The 22,750-nt window shown below is 50.1% G+C and overlaps 1 protein-coding gene and 1 pseudogene across 1 annotated transcript in view; one reads left to right on the top strand and one right to left on the bottom strand.

Annotated features, from left to right (window-relative positions):
• Window positions 1–22,750, bottom strand: part of LOC101645423 (transmembrane protein 132B) — a 307,471-nt gene that overhangs the window by 273,121 nt on the left and 11,600 nt on the right. The window lies entirely within an intron of this gene.
• LOC115871929 lies at window positions 9,827–10,165 on the top strand (annotated as a pseudogene).

Here is a 22,750-nt window from a genome sequence, read left to right as displayed (position 1 = left end):
TTCCCTAGTTGTTCCCCTGTCTAGAGTGCTGTTTGCTCACCACTCCTTTCCCCTACCTCCTCCTCCCGTCCCTCTGGGACCATCAGTCCCATTGCTTTCTCCTCGAGCTTGCTTCCCCTGCCTATCTTATAAACAAACAATAACAGAGACTAAACAAAAAGAAAACAAAAGATTGAATAAAAAGATAAAACAAGGGGATAAAAAGATAATAATAACTAGCAAAACAAACAAAATAGCATACGTTAATTCCAGGTCTGTCCGTTGACCTTTATAACTGTTCCCCACTGGTTCTGGGGGAATTCCGGGGCTGGCCCTCCTAGCCTGAAATCTGTTTGGGGGGCTCCCAGGGACTTTGTGGCTTGGCCTTGCTCCTGTTGCTGATCTGTTATGCCTTCTTGGTTCGCCCTGCTGTGGGGTGTTCACACCGGACAAAATCCCCACCGCGTGTCCCCAGTATTGTCCTCTATCGTGGTGTGCTCCAAGGAGGGGACATCATGTCTCAAGCTGTTGTTGGCCCTACAGTCCTCTCTGTGTCTCAGCAGCTCTGTACAGAGATGTCACCCTCCGGGCTTGGCATACAGGAACATTCCCTTTTATGGAAAAATAATATTCCAGTATATGTACGTGAAGGGGCTTCAAAAAGTCTGTGGGAAAAATCCATTCTGTTTGGATTTGACTTTTCCATAACCCTTATGAAGCCCCCTCACATATAATAGTTTCTTCATCCATTCCTCAGCTGGCTAACACTTGGGCTGTGTCCACATTTGGGCCAGTGCCGATAATGCTGCTGTGGACATTGGGGGACAAGCCTTTGTTTGAACACCTGTTTTCATCCCTTAAGGCATATACTGAGGAGTGGAATGGTTGGGTTTTTTCCAAGGCCAATAACTTCTTCATTGAAAATACCTTTTTTCAGCTACATAAAAGGCAACTATTCACCAGATGGAATATACAGGAAGCAAATCAACTGCATCTATGAAAAGCGACCATAGAGAAGCTAAATGCTTTGTTAATCAAACTTCAAGATGAATTCTCCGAAATGGGAATACATGATGTTGCTGTGTGAGGAGTGCAGTGAATGCAACGAAACAAATGTATATGATTGTTTTTATTGGAACACAGACAATCTCTATAAACCTTCACCCAATTCCCACTACAAAAGTTTTTTCTAATATTTGTGGAAAAATACATTAAAATGTAATGAAAATGTTCTATAAACTCTTGAAGGCCCTCTTGTAAGTTTATTTAAATTGAAATTATATTTGAAATAATATTAATACATTTTATTAATTAAAAAACAAATCCTCTTCTCCATTCCACCACTACCCATTTGTTAGTCTGTGAGACTTTGGTGGAAACTATGCCATCAGTAAGCAGAATCACCCGTGGGGGAGCCTCTGTACTATGACAGATTGGGAAAGAGGACATAGCAGTCTACTTCTGATTAAAAAAAAAAAACTGGCCACTGGAAACCATGTGACCATCAGCAGAACATTGTAACGCGGCACTGGGAAAGGAGCCCCTCGGGCTGGAAAGCACTCAACATACACCTTTAGGAAGAGCTGCCTCCTCAATATAGAGTCAGTCTTAATGACGAGGATGGGGTAAAATGCTAAGGACCTTCATTTATTAATGTATGTGAAGATATATGGCATAATCCAAAACAAAAAGAAATAGCTACACCTATTAATCAGAACATGAAATGCATGATGTATGAATCCAGACAATTTGGAAGCTGGCAAAAAATGAAATGAAATTCATACAGATTGATATCCTAAGCATTCCTGAGTTAATATAGACTAGTATTGGCCAATGTGAATCATATGGTCTACCATGCTGGGAACAGCATCGCATTCGCCATCAAAATAAACATTTCAAGATCTATCCTGAAGTACAATACTATCAGTGATAGGATAATATGCACACATTTACAATGAACCTGTCAATATTACTATTATTCAAATTTATACATCAACCATTAAAGCTAACATTGAAGAAGATTTTTACCAGCTTCTACAGTCTGGAATTGATCAAGCATGCAATCAAGATGCATTGGTAATTACTGGTGTTTGGAAGGCAAAAGTTGGGAATTAAGATGGAGAATTAGAAGTTAGAAAATATGGCCTTGGTTAGAGAAACAATGCTGGAGACTGCATGATGGAGTTTTCCAGATCAGCAACTTCTTCACTGAAAATGCCATCTTCAGCGACATAAACAGCGACTACACACATGAAGCTCACCAGATGGGATACAGAAGAACGAAATCTAATACATCTATGAAAAGAGACAATGGAGGAGCTCAAAAAGTCAGGGCTGATTGCAGAGCAGACCGTCATTTGCAAGTTGAAATTGAAGCTGAAGAAAATTAAAACAAGCCCAGGAGCGAGAATCGCAGGACAATACTCCTCTTGGATTTAGCGACCATCTCAAGAAGACCTTTGAAGCACTGAAGTGGAAACCAGGCATCATATGGGGTGACAGCAAGGACACCATACATGACGAAAATAAAAGAGCAACATGGTTGCAGAAGAGACTCTGAAGCTTCCTCTTGAACATCTATATACAGTAGCTAAAGAGAATGGCCCAAATGATGACGGCAGAGTTGGACAGAGCTGAAAGGGCAGTTCGAGAAGACAAGCAGTGAAATAAAATGTGTAAAGACCTGGAATGAGAACGCATTCCTTATTTCTCGAGCTGAAAGAAGTGCTTCCACGTCCCGAGTTGCAACACAGAAGGGCTCTATGGGCATACTACTAAAATGATACAGGAAGCATGCAAAGAAGATGAAAGAGATTCACGTCACTGTACCAGAAAGAATTGGGTGACATTTAACCATTTCAGCAGGTAGCATGTGCTCAAGCTCAGATGGCATTGAAGGAAGACGTCCTAACAGCACTGCAGGCACTCGTGAACAACAAGGCTCCCGGAAGTGGCGGAAACTAAGCGAGCTGTTTGAACAAACAGGGCTTGAAGAACTCCCATGTCTGTGGCAAGAAATTTAGAGGACGGCTACTCGGCCGACTAACTGACATAGGTCCCTATTTGTGCCAATCCATAAAATGTGTCCATGATGAAACAGCACAAGTGGAAGTACATCCGAGCTAAATTTTGCTGACGATAATTTTTAAATGGCTGCAGTCGTATATCCACAGGAAAGTGCGAGAAATTCAAGCCAGATTCAGAAGAAGGCATCGAGTAAGATATGGCTGATGTCAGCTGGATCTGGGCTGAACGTAGAGAATACCATAAAGATGTGTTTATCGACCACGCAAAGGCATTTGACTGTGCGCATAACCAGTCATAGATAACATGACAAAGAACGGGAATCCCACAATACGTCACTGTGCTCATGTGGTACCTGTATATAAACCAACAGGCAGTCGTTTAAACAGAACAAGGGCATTCTGTGTGACGTAAAATCAGGAAAGGCATGCGTCAGGGCTGTATCAATCTGTATGCTGAGCAAACCATCTGACAAGTGGAACTCTAAGAAGAAGAATGCGGCATCAGGATTAAAGGAAGACTCATCGACAGGCTGCAATATGCAGACCACACAACCTTGCTTGCTGCAAGTGAAGGTGACTTGAAGCCCTTAGTGGTGAAGATCAAAACTACCGCCCTCGGGGCAGATTATGCCTCCACACAAAGAAAACAGAAATTCTCACAACTGGACTGATAAGCAAGGCCATAATAAAGAGAGCAAAGTTTGGAGTTGCCAGGGATTTCATTTTACTCGGATCCACAATCAACGTCCAGGAAAACCATCATCAAACAGTCAGAGGATGTACGGCATTGGGCAAGCGCAGTGCAGAAGACTTCTCTAACGTGCTCAAAAGCAAGGATGTGCGGTGCACCTGACCCAACCCATGGTACCCCAGTCACCTCGTGGGCCTGCAAAAGCTGACTCACGAATAAAGACGACCAAAGAACGGATGCCTTTGGATTGGGTGCTCTTTGGATTGCAGGGTTGGCAGAGATACTGAATATGCCCTGGTCTGACTACAAGAAGGAACAAATTTGTCTTCAGAGAAGTGAGGCCAGAACACTCCTTAGCAGAGGAAGGTGGGACGTGTCATCACGCAGGACCAGTCCCTGGAGAAGGATCTCATGCCTAGTGAAGCAGAGAGTCGGTGAAAATGCGGGAGGTGGACTGACACAGTGGGCTCAGACATCACCAGGGCTGTGAGGGGTGGTGCAGGGCTGGGCACTGGGCTTCCTGTTGTACAGTGGGTCGCAGTGAGTCGGAACCAATCAATGGACCTAACAACACAACGACATCCATCCCAACAAGAACTGTCTCCTGAAGATTGGAAAGGGTAAAAGTGTAGCCATATCCGGCCTCACTGGGGGCGGGGTGGGGTGGGGTGCGGAGGCCCCCTGGTGTCCCACTTGTGGGAAAAGGTCATGTTTTTGTAGTCACCCAACACAGGTGGCTGCAACTGAAGAACCCAGGCAGGACCGGGATGTCTTCTCTCCCTCCCCAGGACACCATGCCATGGACATTTGAGATCTCATGTCTGTACTGGTCATCCAGGAACCTGAGGAAAAACCATCAACAATTCCAGCGCAAAGAAAAATAGTTTCCATGGCTCTGTGGAAGCTGCCATCATTGTCACAGGAGGTCAGATGAAAGAGTTTGCATGGGACCTAAAAATAGGCCCTCTTCTTCTCATTGTTTCAGGATTGAAACATTACCTTTTCTATTTTTCTCTTAAAATACTTTAAAAGTAAGTTACTTAAATAAATTTTAAAATGTGTGTGTTGCAACATCCAAATGGTACAAATGAGTACAAAATAGGAGTCAGATCTCCCACTACTGGTCTTTCCCTATCCAGAGGAAAGAAGAGCGGAGAACACTTCAGAACACATGGAAACAATTAGTCCAATGGTGTAATGAACCACACAAGCATCAGTCTACAAGCCTGAGACCAGAATACCTAGATGGTGCCCAGCTATGACTACCAACTGCAGTAAAAAAGGAATACATTAGAAAATCCTGGATAGAATGGGAAGAACATGTGGGACAAAAGTAAAAATCATCCAGTGGGCCAGGCTTCCTGGTCAATTCGAGAATGGTGGAAGCTCAGACACCATGGCCCATAGTCATCCTTCAGGTCTTGGACTGAACTCACCCCAGTGGCTCGATTTTCAGTCCAACAATAGAGAAGTCTATGCAGATTGCAGACCCAAAGCCCATCTCTAGAGAATTGGACATCCCTCGCAGAAGGGTCACAAGGAAGAGACGAGCCAGCAAGCCAGTCAAGGTGCAGCACAGCACCAATGAAACATACAACTTTTCCTCAAGTTCTTTAATGCTTCCTCCACCACCACCTCCATCCCCACTATCATAACTCCAATGCTACCTTATAAATCCAGCTAGACCAGCGTATGTACAGATGAGATTGCAACACAGGGTATCCAGGACAGATAAACCCCTCAGGGCCAATAATGAGAGTAGCGATACCAGGAGGGGAAGGTGGAGGGAGAAAGGGGGAACTGATCACAGTGATTGACATATAACCCCCTCCCAGGGGGACAGACAATAGAAAAGTGGGTGAAGGGAGACAGCGATTGGTATAAGACATGAAAAAAAATATCAAGGGCTCAAGTAGAAAGAAAATGTTCTGAGAATGATGATGGCAGCATATGTACAAATATGCCTGACTAAATGGATGGATGGATGGATGGATGGATGGATGGATGGATGGATGGATGGATGGATGGATGGATGGATTGTGATAAGAGTTGTAAGAGCCCCGGGTAAAATGATTTTTTCTAAATAGAGAGGTCTATAAGGCGAACGGTAGCACTAGGGAAGTGTGTGCCCCTTGGAACGACCAGCCATATGAGACCAAAGAGCAGCATTTGCCCAAGAACAAAGCCTGAAGCCTGAGGCAGGAGGAAGGAATGGAAGCAGGAAACACAGAAAGGACGTGGGATAAGTAAGGATACATGAGTGTAGGCATTGCCATCCGTGTCGTGAAATAAACTGTGTAAGAGTTGTTGAATGGAAAACTAAGCTGCTCTGTAAACCTTCACCCAACTGAAAACATTTTAAAAATAAATCAAATGAATATTTCATTTTTTTCCCAATCCAGTTTCCTCCCATCCCTGTCCACTGACCAGGTAGGCCTGCCCCTAGGATGTAAGAGGGAGACTGTTTCATGGAAACCCTTAGGGAGCGACTCCACACACTGAAAATGCACTCCACACAATGCGGCAGTGAGTCATCTGCCCGTGTCATTGCTCTTAGATGTTCTCCTGTAAATACTCCAAGATCGGATGTATGATGATACGGGTCATAAGCAGCCATATCATAAAAGCTTACAAGTAAGAGGTATTCTACTTACCTCAGACACATCTAAGGACCCACTCCATCAGAATCAACGGAACAGAGCCCTGTCCTCAGGTGGGGACTACCTGGGCACGACATGCCCCAAGTTCTAAAACTCAGATGAACCTGTCCAGCAGGACATGCTGCCAAGCCCATGTCCCGATGAGGCTTTCTACTCCCGTCCAGAGTTACAGTCTCAGAATTCCCCAGGGGCTGTTCTACACTGTCCTGTAGGGTGTTAGGAGTCAGAATCGACTCACTGACAGTAAGCTGGCTTGGGGTTCAGACACCGAGGCTCAGTGGTGAATGAGTGTGGCCTACCCCAGCCTGGGCTCTCTTCAGCACACCACTGCCACCCGGAGAGGCTGTTTCCCAGAATTTTCAAATATCTCACTCAGCCAGGACAGCAGCCTGATGCTGGCTTCCACCTCCCGCCTGTGACCTCTGAGCAACCGAATGTTGATTTATGGCTCAGCTTGGGAGTCCGAATAAATCACCATAACTTTTAATTGAGCTAATACAAGTGTCCTATGCTGCTAATTACACAACGCAGATGAAAGGCCCTTCTAGAGGAACGTCCCTGCTCCATCTCGTCCGAGGGGCAGGCAGCGTCTTAATTACACGTCGGTGTGTACCGGGGAGGCACCTGCCGGGTGAACGGCCCAGGGCCGGCCAGCTCCAGCTAATGAAATGCCAAGACCACAGCACGCTGCCACACTGGGGTGCCAGGATGATGGAGGAGGTGGGCAAAGCCTCCTGCAAGCACACTGCAGAGCGGCGTGGGGCTGGGGCCCACCTGTCCCAACCTCTGCAGCACCTGGGGCAGGACAAAAGGCTCCAGGCATCGGAGACCAGCTCCAAGAGGGCTTTGGCTCTTTTTCTTGAGAACACATCAAAGGCTAGCTCCCAGCAACCTTTTTCTGTAACATCTTTCAGCAAACTGTCAGTCTGCCCACACTCACAGGGCCAGCAAACCGGCCGAGGTAATGGAGCCATTCCAACATGGCTGGAAGGGAAGCCAGAGCTTGTTGTCTCGGGGGCCCATAGGCAGGTGGCACCCAAGCCTACGTTCAATGCCAAAGACAAGTCCACATCCTAATCTCCAGAACCTGTGACTATGTGACCCTACCTGGCAGAAGGGATGCTACAGGTGGAAAGGACACTGCAGGTGAGATCCAGTGAAGCGTTGGGGTCGGGAGACGGCCCTGGATTGCGTGGGTGGGCCCAATGCACTCATAAGGAGACTTAGAGGAGGGGCAGGAGGATCCGTGAGGACAGAAGCAGAGGCCCCAGTGCAGAGAGGAAGCTATGTTGATGGCTTTGGAGTCAAAGGAAGAGGCCACAAGCCGAGGGATGTAGGCAGCCGAAAGAAGGCAGGCAAAGACCTAAAGGAGGAGTCAGACACACAGAGAAAGGCAGTCCATCATGGGCAGCAGCTTCCTGCTCCAACCAGGCTGATGGTTCATTCAGGCCGCCCATAGGGAGTAAAGGAAGTGGTATCCGCATGCCATGAAGTGTGCCCGGCCCCAAGCTCACTCTCTCAGCTGGGCGCAGCTTGGTCCGTTTCCTGGACAAGGCAGTTAAAGGAAGGGTTAGGGTGCACCTAGAGGGAGAGAGGGCATCCCTCACCTGCCTCCAGGCCAGCCTGGAGCCCAAAGCACCTGACAAATGTTATGTTTGCTGGCTGCCAGGTAGAGGGCAGGCACGTGGCATTGAAGGCGCCTCAAGCGTGCACTTCCCGGATTCTACTTGAAGCTGTCTGGCTTCCCACTCTGCTCTGTCCTTAACCCCCTCCCTGGACTCAGCCTCCAGGCGCCATGTAGACTCCCTGTGCCCTGCAGAGGGCACCTCAGGGGCCAAGCGCCGGGCAGGCTGGTGGCCGGCAGGGTGTGAGAGATGGCTGGAGGACAGATATCCATTTGAAGCAGAGGGCAGCTGAAGTTCTCAGCTCTAGGCCCACCTAATCAGCTCTATCTGGACACCTAACCTGGGGCTAAGCATCTCACACCACCCGGGCCTCGGGAGCTAGGTTTCGCATGTCCCAAGGGGCAATTCTATTCTTCAAGGAGCTCAGGACAAAAGCCTGAGAGAAGACCCTAGATCTTTGTCTTCTGGGGACATCCTTCCACAAGACGCCCCCACCACTCTTTCTTACACCCCCACATCCAACTCACAGGAAAGCTATTGTGTTGCCACTACTCTCAAAGTATGGCTGGATTGTGATCACTTCTCCCACCTCCACTGCCACCCCTGGACCTGCCACCACCACCACCCACCAGTCACTAGGCAGCTGCAGTGGCCTCCTCTCTGCTGTCCTACCCACCACCCTCAGGCCCCACCCATCAGTCCTACAGCATAGCCACTGGACTGAACATTTGGAGGTGAGAATCAGTTCAGGTCATTAGTCCCCCCGAAATCGGTGAGAACACAGCACCCCAGAGCCCTCTGTGTCCTGGCCCAGCTCATTACCAACCTGAGGTGCCTTGCTCTGCTCACAGTGGCCCTGTGGCTGCTCCAACCACAGGCCTTTGCACTAGTCACCCCCTCTGCCTGAAGCACCTACTCCAGGAAGCCATGTGATTTGTTCCCTAGTGTCCCTGGACACCTTATCTACAATGACCACCCCTCAGGACACCCCAGGCCCCAGCCCTGCCTCGTTTTCTCCAAAGCAGCCCCTCTCTGCAGGCCACACACGTGACTTGCTGCCTCCCCACGAGGTTTCCCAGGCCCAGAAAGCAGGCCTGTCTGCCTACTCTGTCCCCTGGCACGTCTCCAGTGTCAACCACGTTGCCTGACACGTAGTCAACATCCAAGCAGTCAGCGTTTGCTCAACATGGGAACAACCACACAAGTGAGCAGGTTCCTGCGAGGCCCGAGAACACAGTGGAAGGACATTTGTGTGGCTCCTAAAGGAATAGCCACCGGGGATCGAGGGACAAGCGTGATCAAGAGGGGGGAGATGTGCTCATGTTTTGCAGAAAGCGAACATATCCATGCACCTTGTGTGCCTACACTTCTGACAAGTGAACTCAGCCACCTTGTATTCCGGAGGACAGAGAGAAAGACAGCATGCTGGGAGAGAGGGGCACAGAGAAGAGCTTGTCTGTGCTGGGCTCTGGGCTCTGCCAGCGGAGGCTGTGGTGTGGGCCAGTGTGACACGGTTCGGAAACAAGGGCGGGAGTGTCTCCCACTCAGAGCACAGACAGCCTGTAGAGGCCCTCTGGCGAGGGGAACAGGGGAAGTGGGAGGGCTTCTGCCTGCGTGGCTGGAGCCCCAGAGCAGAGCAGAACCTCCTCCCCAGGCTCACAGCCATGGGGACAGGGACACACAGGGCCATCGCTGTCTCCACTCCCCAAAGCCAGAGCAGATGAGCCCCATTAACCACACTGTGCCAGTTCCTTGTCCCACCATATTGGAGCCCATGAGGTGGGCAATCCTTCAGGTGCTGAAAATGTGAGGGCCTGATGGGAACAGGACCTCTAAATGGCTACTATGTCTGGAAGGCTGCAGTCCAAGGCTGTTTTTGCTGGCTATAAACGGGGTCTGTGGAACCAGAGGGGACACACGGCTCTTCTTAAAATTGAAGGTGTTTACGCCTGAGATGAAACGGAATTTTATTTAGGCAAGAGATGTGTCTTATGTGCACAAAGCAAAGAACAACACAGGGACTCCTGGCGGCAAATCTAACAAAACCAGAGTCCTCTGGGAAGAGGTGACTCATGCCCATGGGAACAGTGGCATGGCTCAGGCCACATTCTGGAGCAACTTGCCTGCTAAGGCCACTAGACACAGATCCATGTGATGCTGTTCCCCTCAAGGACTGAAACTTAAAATAAATAAAATTGTGCATTTGTTACTTCAAACAAATAAACAAAACCCCACTGTGCCACAGTCAACACACGAGCTGGTGCCCCACTTACAGGCAGGCCCGCAAGGCACACAGCCGCGCCTCCAGCACTGGCTCGTGGAGAAGCCCCTCCTTCTCACGCCGACTACCCCGGGCCCCCCCCCACCACCACCATGGAGGTGATCCCGGCCTCACTGCAACCTGACAAACAGGGCAGAACTGCCCCTTTGGGTTTAGCAGCCTCACCTTTCTCCCGCAAGACAGGGGGCAGCTGGTGGGTTTGAACCACTGACCTTGCGGTTAGCAGCTCAATGCATAACCCATTGCACCACCAGGGCTCCTTTGGCTCCCCATTAATCCCCAGCCTCTGGACACCACCGCTTGCCCCCACCCCCACCACCGCCTCCTCCAGGGGAGGCCTCCAACGGCAGAGCAAGTCTCCCAACACAACCTGTTGCCTGCAGACTGCTGGCACCCAGGCTGGGGGCTCGAGGGAGCGCCCCGCCTGCACGGACTCAGAGGAGGATGCTGGGACGAGGGAGCGGTGGCGGCCAGGAGCCTTCTCCGGCCAGGCACCTCAGCCTCAATGGTCCTGCCCCCATGGCCTTCCATACCCAGGAGAGGAAGCCCTGTTTACTACCAGACTCTGAGGGCACCCTCTTTCCTGAACCACTATGGATGCAGAAAGAAAGAGCCACCCTCTGTAGGCCTCCCCCACCCCACCCCCCGGAAGTGGCTCCCCAGGGCTCTTAGTGGCCATCCAAACTTCTTTGCAAACAACGGAATAGTACTCAGCCAAGAAAAGGGGTGAGGCTCAGATGCACACTGCATGGACGGCGCTCGTGAACGGCAGCCAGAGTGATGGGAGCCAGACACAGAGGCCAGTGCTATCCATTCCCTTTACCCAGCTGGCCTAGCCTAGGCAAAGCCACAGAGACGGGCTGCAGATTAGTCCATGGTTACCTGGGGCTGGTGGGAGGCAGAATGGGGAGGGCATGCCAATGGTTGGGGCTTTCACTGGGAGTGGGGAGAATGTTCTGGAACTAGATGGAGGTAGTGGCTGTGTGGCTTTGGGAGATTGCAACGGGCATATCGGAGAGACATAGCAGGTTCCACACCAGCGCAGTGAAGCTGGCATCACCACCGCTAGAGTCACATGCACCTTTGGATCTCCCGGTGCGTAAGAAAGTGAAGTGTGCACGGGATTATCGTCCTGGCCGCACCATGGGTGAAGCACCGAGCGGCTAAGTAGAAGATCAGTGATCCAAACTCCACAGCCACTCTCAGGTGGGGAAGGGGAGGCTGTCAGCTCCCACAAAGATTGCCACCTGAAACCCTAAGAGTAAATTTTACCCCCTCCTATAGAGTCACAAAGACTCAGACCCTGTGCAGAATGAGAGGGAGAGAATGCAGTCTGAGTGGCAAAAAACAAAACAAAACAAAGACTCCGACCCAACCAGAGGGCAGGGGGGTGGATTTGGGTTTGGGTAGTCTATGGCACATGCAATAGGAACACAGAAACGTTTAGAATGGGGTGAGAATGACCAAGATGGGACACAAAGGGAACACGTGCTATTGGGGAATGGGTGCCAAGAGGCAGGACTGGCACAGGCCCTCCTTCGGTCAGTAAACCACGTGGTAAAGCAATAGTCCATGAGGTAGGTGGGCCTGTAAGTGCCTGGATGTGTGCCCTGCACAAGGTCCATTTCATGCTAGGTGGATTTCACCTTCGTCAAGGCGGTTTTAGTTCACCAGAATCCCCTCCCACCCCCTGGTCTACAAGGCCTGGGATATAACCGGAGCCCAATCCACCTCCCCTGCTCCTTCTATCACCATGCTCCACCCACTAACCACCTGATTGCCTCTGGTTGCACTGAATCTGCCCGGCAAGCGCTCCCGCGGGGACTTGCGATGGTAGGTGCTATCCAGACAGCCCTGACACCTAGTCACCCCATGAACTACAGAAGGAAATGCTGCCTGGTGCCATGCCATCATTATGTCTGAGCACACTGGTGCAGCCACTGACTGTGGCCCCCATCCTTCCTCTTGACCGCTGCCACTGCACCTTGCCGGCCAAGCATGATGTCCTTCTCCAGAGACAGGTCCTCCCTGGCAGCATGTTGGAAGTGCCTGAGACAAAACCTCACTGTGGTTGCTCCTCAGCACTGTGCTAAAGAGCACCGAGCTGCTGGTTCTTCTGGAAGTCCATCCATTGCCAGCACCACCACTGGAGAGGGTTGGTTCTTGGGCTTCCTTCTTCATTTTCTGGCGTTCACATGCTGAGTTAGTTAATTGTGCTAACCTGGCCGATAATCACACGTGGGGCTAATTGAAAGGCGGAGGGATAAATGGGTGGTGAGCCTCGCCTTTCTAGTTCTCAGGTCTCTTGCTTTGTGATGGTCGCACCAGGGTGCAGCTGCCTTTGCAGTTCCCTGCTTCAGCTTGCAAGATTGACTTCCTACAAGCCATCCCCAAGGAGAAGCCACATGGACCTATCCCGATGCAGCCCTGGGTGCTGGAGCAGCCGTGTAGGGACCCCTGCTAGTGCTGAGATGCTTATTCGTTCACTGACTCAGCTTTCCTCCTGCAGTCTGCATCATTGCCTCTGTTTTGTGAGGTGGAGGACTTTGTGGACTGGTGTTGGGTCAATGGGTTAATGTTGGACTTGTGGGCTTGGGCAGCATTGGGTTGGGATGTTTTCGTGATGGATACACACTTTCTTTACATAAAACTCTCTTATACATGAGTTGCTGTGGATTTGTTTCTCTAAAGTACCTAGACTAATACATTATGGTACCTTGGGAGTGGGGTACTGGAGAAACAAATCATAAGATGGAGAGTAGATGTTTGTTTGACCACTCCCTCCTGGAAGTTTTCCTTCTTTGTCTAGCCAGAGGTCAGATAAAGCCACACTATTTACTTGGTTGCTTTTCTGGGAAAAATATGGGAAGTAGGAAAATATTTTGTAAGTCCACTTGCTTCAGTCATTAAACTTTGATCTTTAAATGGATTAAGGCCATATCTGTAAAAAAGCTTTGAAAATATATGTCCCACCCAGTGCTTTGGAATACTAAGGAACCAGTAGTCTTTGTCAGTAGCTGGAAAAATTCTGGAACCACGAAGAAAACTCCTCTCTGGGCTGAATGTTAAAGGGAGCCTGTGAGCAGGCTGAAATGCATGGTAGGTGACCACCTGGATCTACTTGAGTGGCAGTGGGAGAAATGCAGCAATAAAGAGACAGGTTGAGTTAGGCCACTGACACCTATGCACTTGGTTTACAGAGGAAAAAGGAGAAGACGAGAGTGGGTTGACTGGTCTAAGGTTCATGACCTAGCCTGAGGGGGCTAGGCTTGTTGATTTGGTGAGAGCCCATGGTCTAAGGCAAGGCGACCATGGGCACCCTGTGGAGGCTGAGTGAGGCAGCCCACATTGAGTTGACCAGAACCCGACCAGCTGGAGATTTTTGAGCCTGTGAACTGGTGCATATTGTTCCTGACTTTATGGATGGCCTGTCCGGATTTGACTTTACTTATGGATGCAGACTTCACAAGGTTCCAACAGGAATGAAGACTCTTCGTGTTGAAAAATATGATTGTCTTCTCTGAGAACTGGGTTGCTATAAGTGGGCAGTATATAAATTGGATACCCAAAATTGGGGGAGATAAAGGCATGAAGTGGTTGGCTTACAAACTTTCATAGATAGGGGGAAAAATTCACAGGATTATAGGGTTAAGGTATAGGTGTTACTTAATTGCAATTGTGAAGCTAAAAAAGAATTATATACAGGTGCCAGGTTGGCAAGGGGTGGAGTGAGTTAGTTAATTGTGCTAACCTGGCTGATAATCACATGTGGGGCTAATTGAAAGGCGGAGGGATAAATGGGTGGTGAGCCTCGCCTTTCTAGTTCTCAGGTCTCTTGTTTTGTGATGGTTGCACCGGGTGCAGCTGCCTTAGCAGTTCCCTGCTTCAGCTTGCAAGACTGACTTCCTACAAGCCATCCCCAAGGAGAAGCCACATGGACCTATCCCGATGCAGCCCTGGGTGCTGGAGCAGCCGTGTGGAGACCCCTGCTAGTGCTGAGATGCTTATTCGTTCACTGACTCAGCTTTCCTCCTGCAGTCTGCATCATTGCCTCTGTTTTGTGAGGTGGAGGACTTTGTGGACTGGTGTTGGGTCAATTGGTTAATGTTGGACTTGTGGGCTTGGGCAGCATTGGGTTGGGATGTTTTCGTGATGCACACTTTCTTTACATAAAACTCTTATACATGAGTTGCTGTGGATTTGTTTCTCTAAAGTACCTAGACTAATACACATGCAGATAAGGCCACGAAAATACTGTGGCTGGGGTCTGGCACACCTCAGTCCTCAAGGGAGCTGCTTTCTTGGCTTTTGGACATTTTGAAGGGGTCTCCTGTGGCAGATTTGTCCAATCAAGGCGAGCTTGGTGCTAACCCCATGCTCTGCATAACCCTGTTTCCCCAACTGGCGACCAAAGCCAGCCACTGCCACCAAGTCAGGTCTGCCTCCTAGTGACCCCATAGACAAAGCAGAATTGCTCCCTAGAATCGCTTCTGAGGCTGTAGATTTTTATGAGAGCAGGCAACCTCATCTTCCTTCCAAGGAACAGCCAGTGGGTTTGAACTGCCGACCTTGTGGTAAGCAGCCCGATGCAGAACCTACTAGACCACCAGAGTTCCTGTGGAATGAGCTGGAGAATGTGTCTGACTAACGGGGCTCCATTGCTCCCCCACCCCCACCCCCATCCCCACCTCTGCTTTTCATAGAGAAGCTGAACGTTCTTCAATACCAGCCCCCCTCCCTCCAAAGTGTTAAGGCACAAGGCTGGCCACCCTGCTGGAGTAGAAGGCTCAAAGACCCCTGGCTTTGGAGGCAGAGGCTGGCGAAGCCGGCAGGTCGGAGACTGTCCCTCCTCCTGCTCGCTCTCCCAAGAGCCCAGGAGGAAGAAGCTCGGCAGGAAGGAGTCAATTACCTCCCCCTTGAAACCTGTGCTCTCACAGAATGATGGGACCAAGCCCCAGGTGGAATTAATATTCTAATTCCAGTTTCTCTCCTTGATGAAGCAGCCGGCCACCACAGGCCCAGAATGCTAACAAGTGCCAATGAGGCCCTGGTGGAGGAGCAGGGCACAGGAGCAAGGGCTGGCGAGAGTGGGGGTGGAGCATGGCCTGAAGGAAGTACTCTGCTGCTGTCAGAACGGTTGGAGGTCGAGTCCAGCCCGGCGGGTCTCAGAAGAAAGGCCTGACAATGTGTGCATGGACAGCCAGCCACTGGCAACCCGGGAGCACAGCTGCACTGCGACATGCTCAGAGGCTCCGCCAGAAGTAGGCCTGGCCCCATCAGCAGTGGGGGAAGCTGCCAGACAAGGCCGGCTCTCCTGGAGGCTGATGGGGCCGGAGTTTAAGGCATAGTCCCCAGCCGCACCATCAAGAAAGGTTGCTGGGACCTCTGAGGGGGGTGACAGTGAAGACCCCTCTGAGGAAAATGGGCCAGGTCCGCAGAGCTGGTTCCCCAACCCCACTCCCAGCAGGGCAGACAGGCAGTCCCACCCACCCCACCACCTTCGGATCCCCTGCCTGCCTCTGCCTGGCCCTGGGGTCCCAGGTTAACCTGTGCTGGGGGACTTGATTGTACCTGCAGACTTTGTTTCCAAATCACTCGAGAGGGAGAGGGCTTCTCAACCAGCCACAGATCCTCTGGCATCTCCCTGATGAAGACGGGGAGCAGACCCTTGGCCTTGAATGTGCGTGGGCCACTAGGCAGGTGCTTCAGGGCCAGGCCCTCAGCCTTCACACACAAGACCCCCTCCCCCAGGCCAGGGCCCCCCCCAGGGCAGCCACCACCCCTCTGCTACAGGAGGTTCACGTGTTGCTGTGCTGCTGAGAAGTGTCAGTGGAGCCTCTGGACCAGGGGTCCTTAAACTTTTTAAACAGGGGGCCAGTTCACTGTCCCTCAGACCTGTTGGAGGGCCCAACTATAGTTTTAAAAAAAACTATGAACAAATTCCTATGCACACTGCACATAGCGTATTTTGAAGTAAAAAAAAACAAATGGGGCAAAACACCCAGCGGGCCGGATAAATGTCCTCAGTGGGCCGCATGTGGCCAGCGGGCTGTAGTTTGAGGATGCCTGCTCTGGATAAGATAGACTAGGAAGAAAAGCCTACTCCCTCAAAGATGATCATGAAGATAGCCCAGGCCTGGGCAGTGTTTCGCTATGTGGTGCGTGGGCCACCAGGAGTCCATGGGCAATCCAATGAGAGACCACAGCACTAAAGGAATAGGATAGGGGAGTGACCCTGGGTGACATCCGAGGAGAGTTCCCAAAAGGTGACCGAGTTTCCAGCGGGCTCTCCCTATGGAGACACGCACCTGTGCCCTGAGTGAGACGGGCAGCTACTGCCAAGCTGCCATGCTGAGCGCCCTGTGGGCAGCCCAGGGGGGGGGGTGTCAAACCGGGTGACCCTGGCAGAGGAGGTGACAGCAAACGACCGTCTATAAAGTTCCAGCAGAAAGGTGTCATTTTTCATTTTTAAAAATCCTGTCATTAGTTACAACCCAAATCCTTAGCCCGAAGCCACGCCTACATGTTTCAACATGCCCAGGAGGCTGAGCCCTCGAGCTCACTTACTTTTTGAACCTTCTAGAATGCTCAGGTCGCAGCTGTCACGATCACAATGACACTTGGAATGAAGGGCCGCGGTTGTGTCCGCACACACTGTGTTACTGCTGGCTTTTTGCCAAATGTGTTGTTTTAGAGGCATATTGTGGTCCTTGGTATTTGTGAACCTTTTTTTTTAAATGAAGCGGTAATTAAAGGAAAAGGAAATTCATAAGGGCTTCTGCTCAATTGCTCACGGTCATTCAATGTGGAAAGATTTTAGAAAACTCTTTTGGGTACCCATATCATCTAAGACGTGTTCTTAGGAGAGCACAGTCCCTGGAGGACATCCGCTGGGTGAAATGGAGAGGCAGGAAGGCCCTGGGGGAGATGGGGTCGTAGAGTTTCCTAGGCTGTCTTATTTACAGGGGCACGTTCTTCCTCTCACAGAGCTGCTGGCTGAGTTCAAACAGCCTAAGGACCTCACCCTTGCTGCACTGGGGCTCCTAGCATCCTCATGTGGTTGTTAGGTGCCTTTCTGTCTGTTCTGACTCTTAGTGGCAACAGAAGGACACACTGCCCAGCCCTGCGCCAGCCTCACAATCCTGGGTTTGTTTGAACCTGTTGTTGCAGCCACTGTGTCGACCCATTGTATGAAAGGTCTTCCTCTTGGTCGCTAACCCTCTACTTTACCAAGCATGATGTCCCTCACCCAAGTCCATGAGACTAAGTCTCACCAGCCACACTTCTAAGGAGCATTCTGCCCGTACTTCTTCCAAGACAATTACAACGGGCCGGGCCGGGCCGGGCCGTGCGGAGGGAATGAGCCAAGTGGTTTCCAATGCCACAGTCCCGATGCCTGTGGCTCATCCACATCTCGTCAATGGCTCACCTAAGCTGTCAACAAGGAGCCCGGGGGTGAGGAGCATAATGGTTGTGGCGTTGGGCTACAAGGTCAGCAGTTTGAAACTACCAGCTTCCCTGCAGGAGAAAGAAGAGGCTTTCTATGAGTCCCATGAAGAGGTACAGCCTCATACACCCACCGGGGGTTCGACCTGGCTCTATAGGGTGGCTATTTGGCAAAAATGACTTGGGCATTTGAGTTTGGTCTTTTCCAAGCTGTACGCTGGGCACCTACCAGAGGATTGTGTTGCGGCCGGGCACGGCCTCTAGGGGCAGCATCAAGGATGCCTTTCTCTAGAATGTTTGGCTTTCCAGCCACAAGCCAGGTGCCCTGGAGAGAGATCATTATTGATTGGCAGCAGGAGAGGCGGGGGGCAAGGAGATGCCTGCTCCATCAGTTAATTTCTGGCAAGTGGAATCTACTCTGCATCTGCCAACAAGCTTTCCACTGAAGTAAAGCAAGGAGGAGGACACAAAATGATCGTCACACGTCTTTCCCCACAACAATCCCGGGCATGAGGAGATGAGGGAGGAGTGTGCACATTCCTTACCTACACTGTGTGCAACACACCCAACGGCAAAGGCTTCCGAGAAGGGCGAGCTCACTGCCAGGCCAGGGAAGCAAGCCTACCTTCACAAAGCTCCACAGGACTCTCCTGGTTGCAAGTGACACAAATTGGCTTAATTTTTTTTTTTTAACAATCGTTAATGTGCTGATCAAGCTTGTATGGGATAATTGAGCAGCACGGGGTTTGTTTTCCACCCTGTTACTTCATTCCCACGCAGCTCCAACACGGAAGGCAGTTTCCAAGGCAAACTCCAATGAGCCCTGCCTCCTATGTCAACTCCCCTGGAGAAACTTCCTTCCAACCAATACAATGCCTCACCGTGGAAGGGCTACCACCTCTGCGACTAGGTTACAAGAGACTGCAGCGTGGGTGAAAGGAACCTGCCCTGTGGAGAGAGAGGACCTTGTGGCAAGGAACTGAGAGCGGCTTCCATCCAACAGTGAGCAAGAAAATGAAGCCCGTGGCCCAAGATCATACCCGCCCCCTCAAAAATGGACCCTGCAAATAACTGGACCCGTCCACAGTCAAGCTTTCAGGTGAGACCTCAGTTGCGACCTAGGAGAGATCTGAGGAAGGTGACATGGTAAGAATGCCCGGCCTCCTGAACCACAGAAACTGTGAGACACCAAACAAAAAGCATGTTGTCTGAAGCCAGTAAGGCTAAGGTAGATTGTTAAGCAGCAATACTAATACACCCAGGCTTACATCCTATGTTTCCCAAATGAAACAAGAGGGCTTCTTCCCCAATGCTTTTGATCCTCGGGCATGTGTCTCATGCTGGCCAGTCCTTGAGGACTGGGGGGTGAGATGCTCTGACCACTCAGGTGCTGGTCAGGAGACCACCTATAAGGGGAGGTGGGGCAATGCTCAATCCACGTGTCCTCAGGGTGTCGACGAATGGGTCTCTCAAGAATTATCAGGGGCTTCTTCTCAAAGGAATGCAAAAACAGCAGGCAACCACTATGTGGTGGTTTTGAAATCATGTGAGAGAGGAGATAAGCAACGCCCCAGATGAGGTGCTGGTCAAACACTGGCTGAATGGAAACCAATAATCCAAGGGCCTAAGGGACCCTCAAGCATCAGCCTCCACAACCTGGGACCACCAACTGCCCAGAAAGGGATCACCTGAGAAGGCCCTGGATGGAGTGTGAGAAACAGTGGAACAAAATGCAAAATCATCAAAGAAAAGAAAGCGAGGTTTACTGCTCGGGTCAAGACTGATGGAACCCCAACACAATGATTCAGTCATCCTTCAGTTCTGGATCCGAACTCACCACTGGAAATGGCTCATTTCTCAGACATCACGCCGTCAACAGAGCCTCAGGGAGAACATGGTCCGGGGAGGTCCACATACCTTAGAATCATCAGCCATTCCAGACCAAAAGGTCAGCATCTACCCAAGGGCAAAGCTCACAGGACTTAGGGAAGAAGGAGGCATGAGGAAGTGGGATGTGTGGATTTACGGTGTGGGGGTTGCGATCAATGAGGCAAAACAAAACGTGTAGGAACTGCTGAATGGAAAACTGATCTGTAAACGATCCACAATGAGAAGCTAATCCAAACGTATATGTGTGGAATGGATGAGCGCACTGACAAACGGCCGGATGGGGAAAAGGCTAAAGTGCTTACTAAGGAGTATGACTTGCTCCTGGGACGTCAAGAACTGTGCTGAGTTCATGTGCATGATCTCCCTTGGTGCTCACGGTACTTCCCCAGGGCGGATGCTACTATTCTCTTTATTTGACAGGTGATGGTGCTCTGGCACAGAGAGGTTAAGTAGCTCACCCAAAGCCACAGAGCTAACCAGTGGGGGGATCAGGGACTCAAACCACGGCGGTGTCCTGCCTGATTTCATGCCTTTATTCAAAGTGATGCACTTTGAGCCACAGGAAAGCTGCTGGGGGAGCAGCAGAGAGGATATCATTAAGCAGAGAAAGGTAATAAGTTGACAGTCAGCGCTGTAGACATTCGTTCCCTCACTCAAACACCTATTAAAAACTTTCTCAAAGAGACATGGGGAACAAGAGGAGGGAGGGGACCCTGATGCATGGGAAGAGCCGAGAGAAAATTCCAGCACCTTCCCCCTTCCTCGACACTTTGATGAGCCAGAAGTGGAGTTTAGTCACCCTTCTAAAATAATTCGGATGGCAAGCAAATTGATGAAGTAGGAAGATGGGGCTGCTTTGGAGCTGGTGTAAATGAAGCTGGTGCCAACAGCGGGTCGGCATCTCCCTCCCCCAGTACTTCTCCCCCTGAGATACACAGACCCCACCCTCTGAACAACTCGGCTCATAATTTTATGAGGAAAACACTTAATGTGGGTGTGGGTGAGGTGGAGGCAAAAAATATATATATCGTAAGGAAATAAAAATCCCATCATAAATTCACGGCACTTTCTCCCCGAGCCTGTGCCATCAGGAACACATGTGTTTGTGTGAAGTGCTGCCGAAGCAGACTGGGTCCAGGGAAGGTGTTCCTTCTCCAAGATGGGAGCTCCCAGAATCTGGATTCGTGCCATGAGTAGTCAGGCTGATATCCCAAGCCTTCAGAGAATCGTCCAAGTCTTTTGGAAATCACGGGGAACCTCGGCACAAGGAAGCTTGAGGCGCGAGGGCAGGGCCCTGTTCTAGAAGCCAAGTGGCTCAGGCAGGTGTTTGAGTCCCAAGAACAAGCCCTCATCATGCCCTCTGCCCACCTCCCAGCTGCCCCAGGCTCCATATTCTTCTGTTAGCTCTGCCTCCTCAGGTGTCAGTTCTCCCATCTGCTAACACTCCAACCTTCCCTGGCTCTCCTCAAACATCCTGATTGGGTGCTGGCCTCTGTAGGGTTCCTGGTGGGCCAGATTTGCAAACTTTCTTACCTTTCTATTTGGGGGGTGTATTTTTTAAATAAGCCATTTATTGGGGGCTCTTGCATCTCTTATAACAATCCATACATCCATTGTATCAAGCACATTTGTACATATGTTGCCATCATCATTTTCAAATCATTTTCTTTCTACTTGAGTCCTTGGTATCAGCTCCTCTTTTCCCCCCTCCCTCCCTCACTCTCCCACTCCCATAAACCCATGATAATTTATCAATTATTTTTATTTTCCTATTTTATACCATCCGCTGTCTCCCCTAACCCATGTTTCTGTTGTTTGTCCCCCTGGGGTGAGCGGGTTGTCCATTGATCATTGTGATCAGTTCCTTTTCCCCCTTTCTCCCCCCACTTTCCCCTACCCTCATGGTATCGCTACTCTCATTATTGGTTCTGAGGGGTTTCTTTGTCCTGGATTCTGTGTGTTGAGAGCTCTTATCTGTACTAAGATACATGCTCTGGTCTAGCTAGATTTGTAAGGTAGAACTGGGATCATGATAGTTGGGGGTGGGAGGATGGGGGAGGAAGCATTAAAGAACTAGAGGAATGTTGTGTGTTTCATTGGTGCTATACTGCACCTTGGCTGGCTCATCCCTTCCTTGTGGCTGTTCCGTCTATAGAGGGGCCTTGGGTCTCCTCTCCAACCCCCTTGTTCGCATCGAAATGATTGTTTCTGGTCTTCTGATGCCTGATACTGGATCCCTCGTGCTCACCTCCTGAGTTTGATGACACCTCGTGCTCATCACCTGAGTTTGTGTGCTTCTTCCATGTGGGCTTTGTTGCTCCCTGCTAGATGGCCACTTATTTCACCTCAAGCCTTTAAGACCCCAGATGCTATATCTTCTATAGCCAGGCACCATCAGCTTTCTTCACCCCATTAGCTTAACCACCCATTTGTCTTCAGCGATCTCGTTGGGAAGGTGAGCATCACAGGATGCCAGGTTATTAGAACAAAGTGTTCTTGTGTTGATGGAGGACTTGAGTAGAGGCCCAATGTCCACCTGCTACCTTAATACTTAACCTATAAATATATGTACATACACCTATATCCCTATTATTATATATTTATATATGTACAAGCTTGTACTTAGACCTCTATAAATGTCTTTTGCTTCCTAGTTCTTTTCTCTATTTCCTTTTACTTTCTTCATGTCCCACTATCATTGACCTTCATTTGGGTCTCCTCTCAGCTACATTGCCCTTGATCGAACCCCACCAGGCATTCTATGCTCTCCTGGCTAGAGATGTTAGATCTCTTGTTGTTCCCTTGTCCCTAGGTTTTTGGCCACCCCTTCCCTTTCCCCTACCTCCTCCTCTCCCCTGTCCCCCCGGAACCATGCATCAGTCCTGTTGTTTTTTCCTCAGGATTGTTTATCCTGCCTATCTTACATAGATAGACATGAAAAAGAGGAAAAGCAAAAAAAACAAAAATTAGCATAAAAATAGTTCCAGATCTGTCTGATGACCCTTAAGAATGTTTTCTGATCAGGTCTGATGCAGTGCCAAACCTGCCTCCCCCGAAGGACATTGGGCCTCCACTCAAGGACTCCCTCAACACAAGAATACTTTCTTCTATTAAATTGGCATTCTATGATGCTCACCTTCCCGACACAACTG

Source organism: Echinops telfairi, unplaced genomic scaffold (assembly GCF_000313985.2).
Source record: "Echinops telfairi isolate 266 unplaced genomic scaffold, ASM31398v2 ScPeMD7_7412;HRSCAF=8450, whole genome shotgun sequence".
NCBI classification, from domain to species: Eukaryota; Metazoa; Chordata; class Mammalia; order Afrosoricida; family Tenrecidae; genus Echinops; species Echinops telfairi.
Note: the sequence above shows the minus strand (reverse complement) of the source record. Positions and strands in the feature narration are given on the sequence as shown.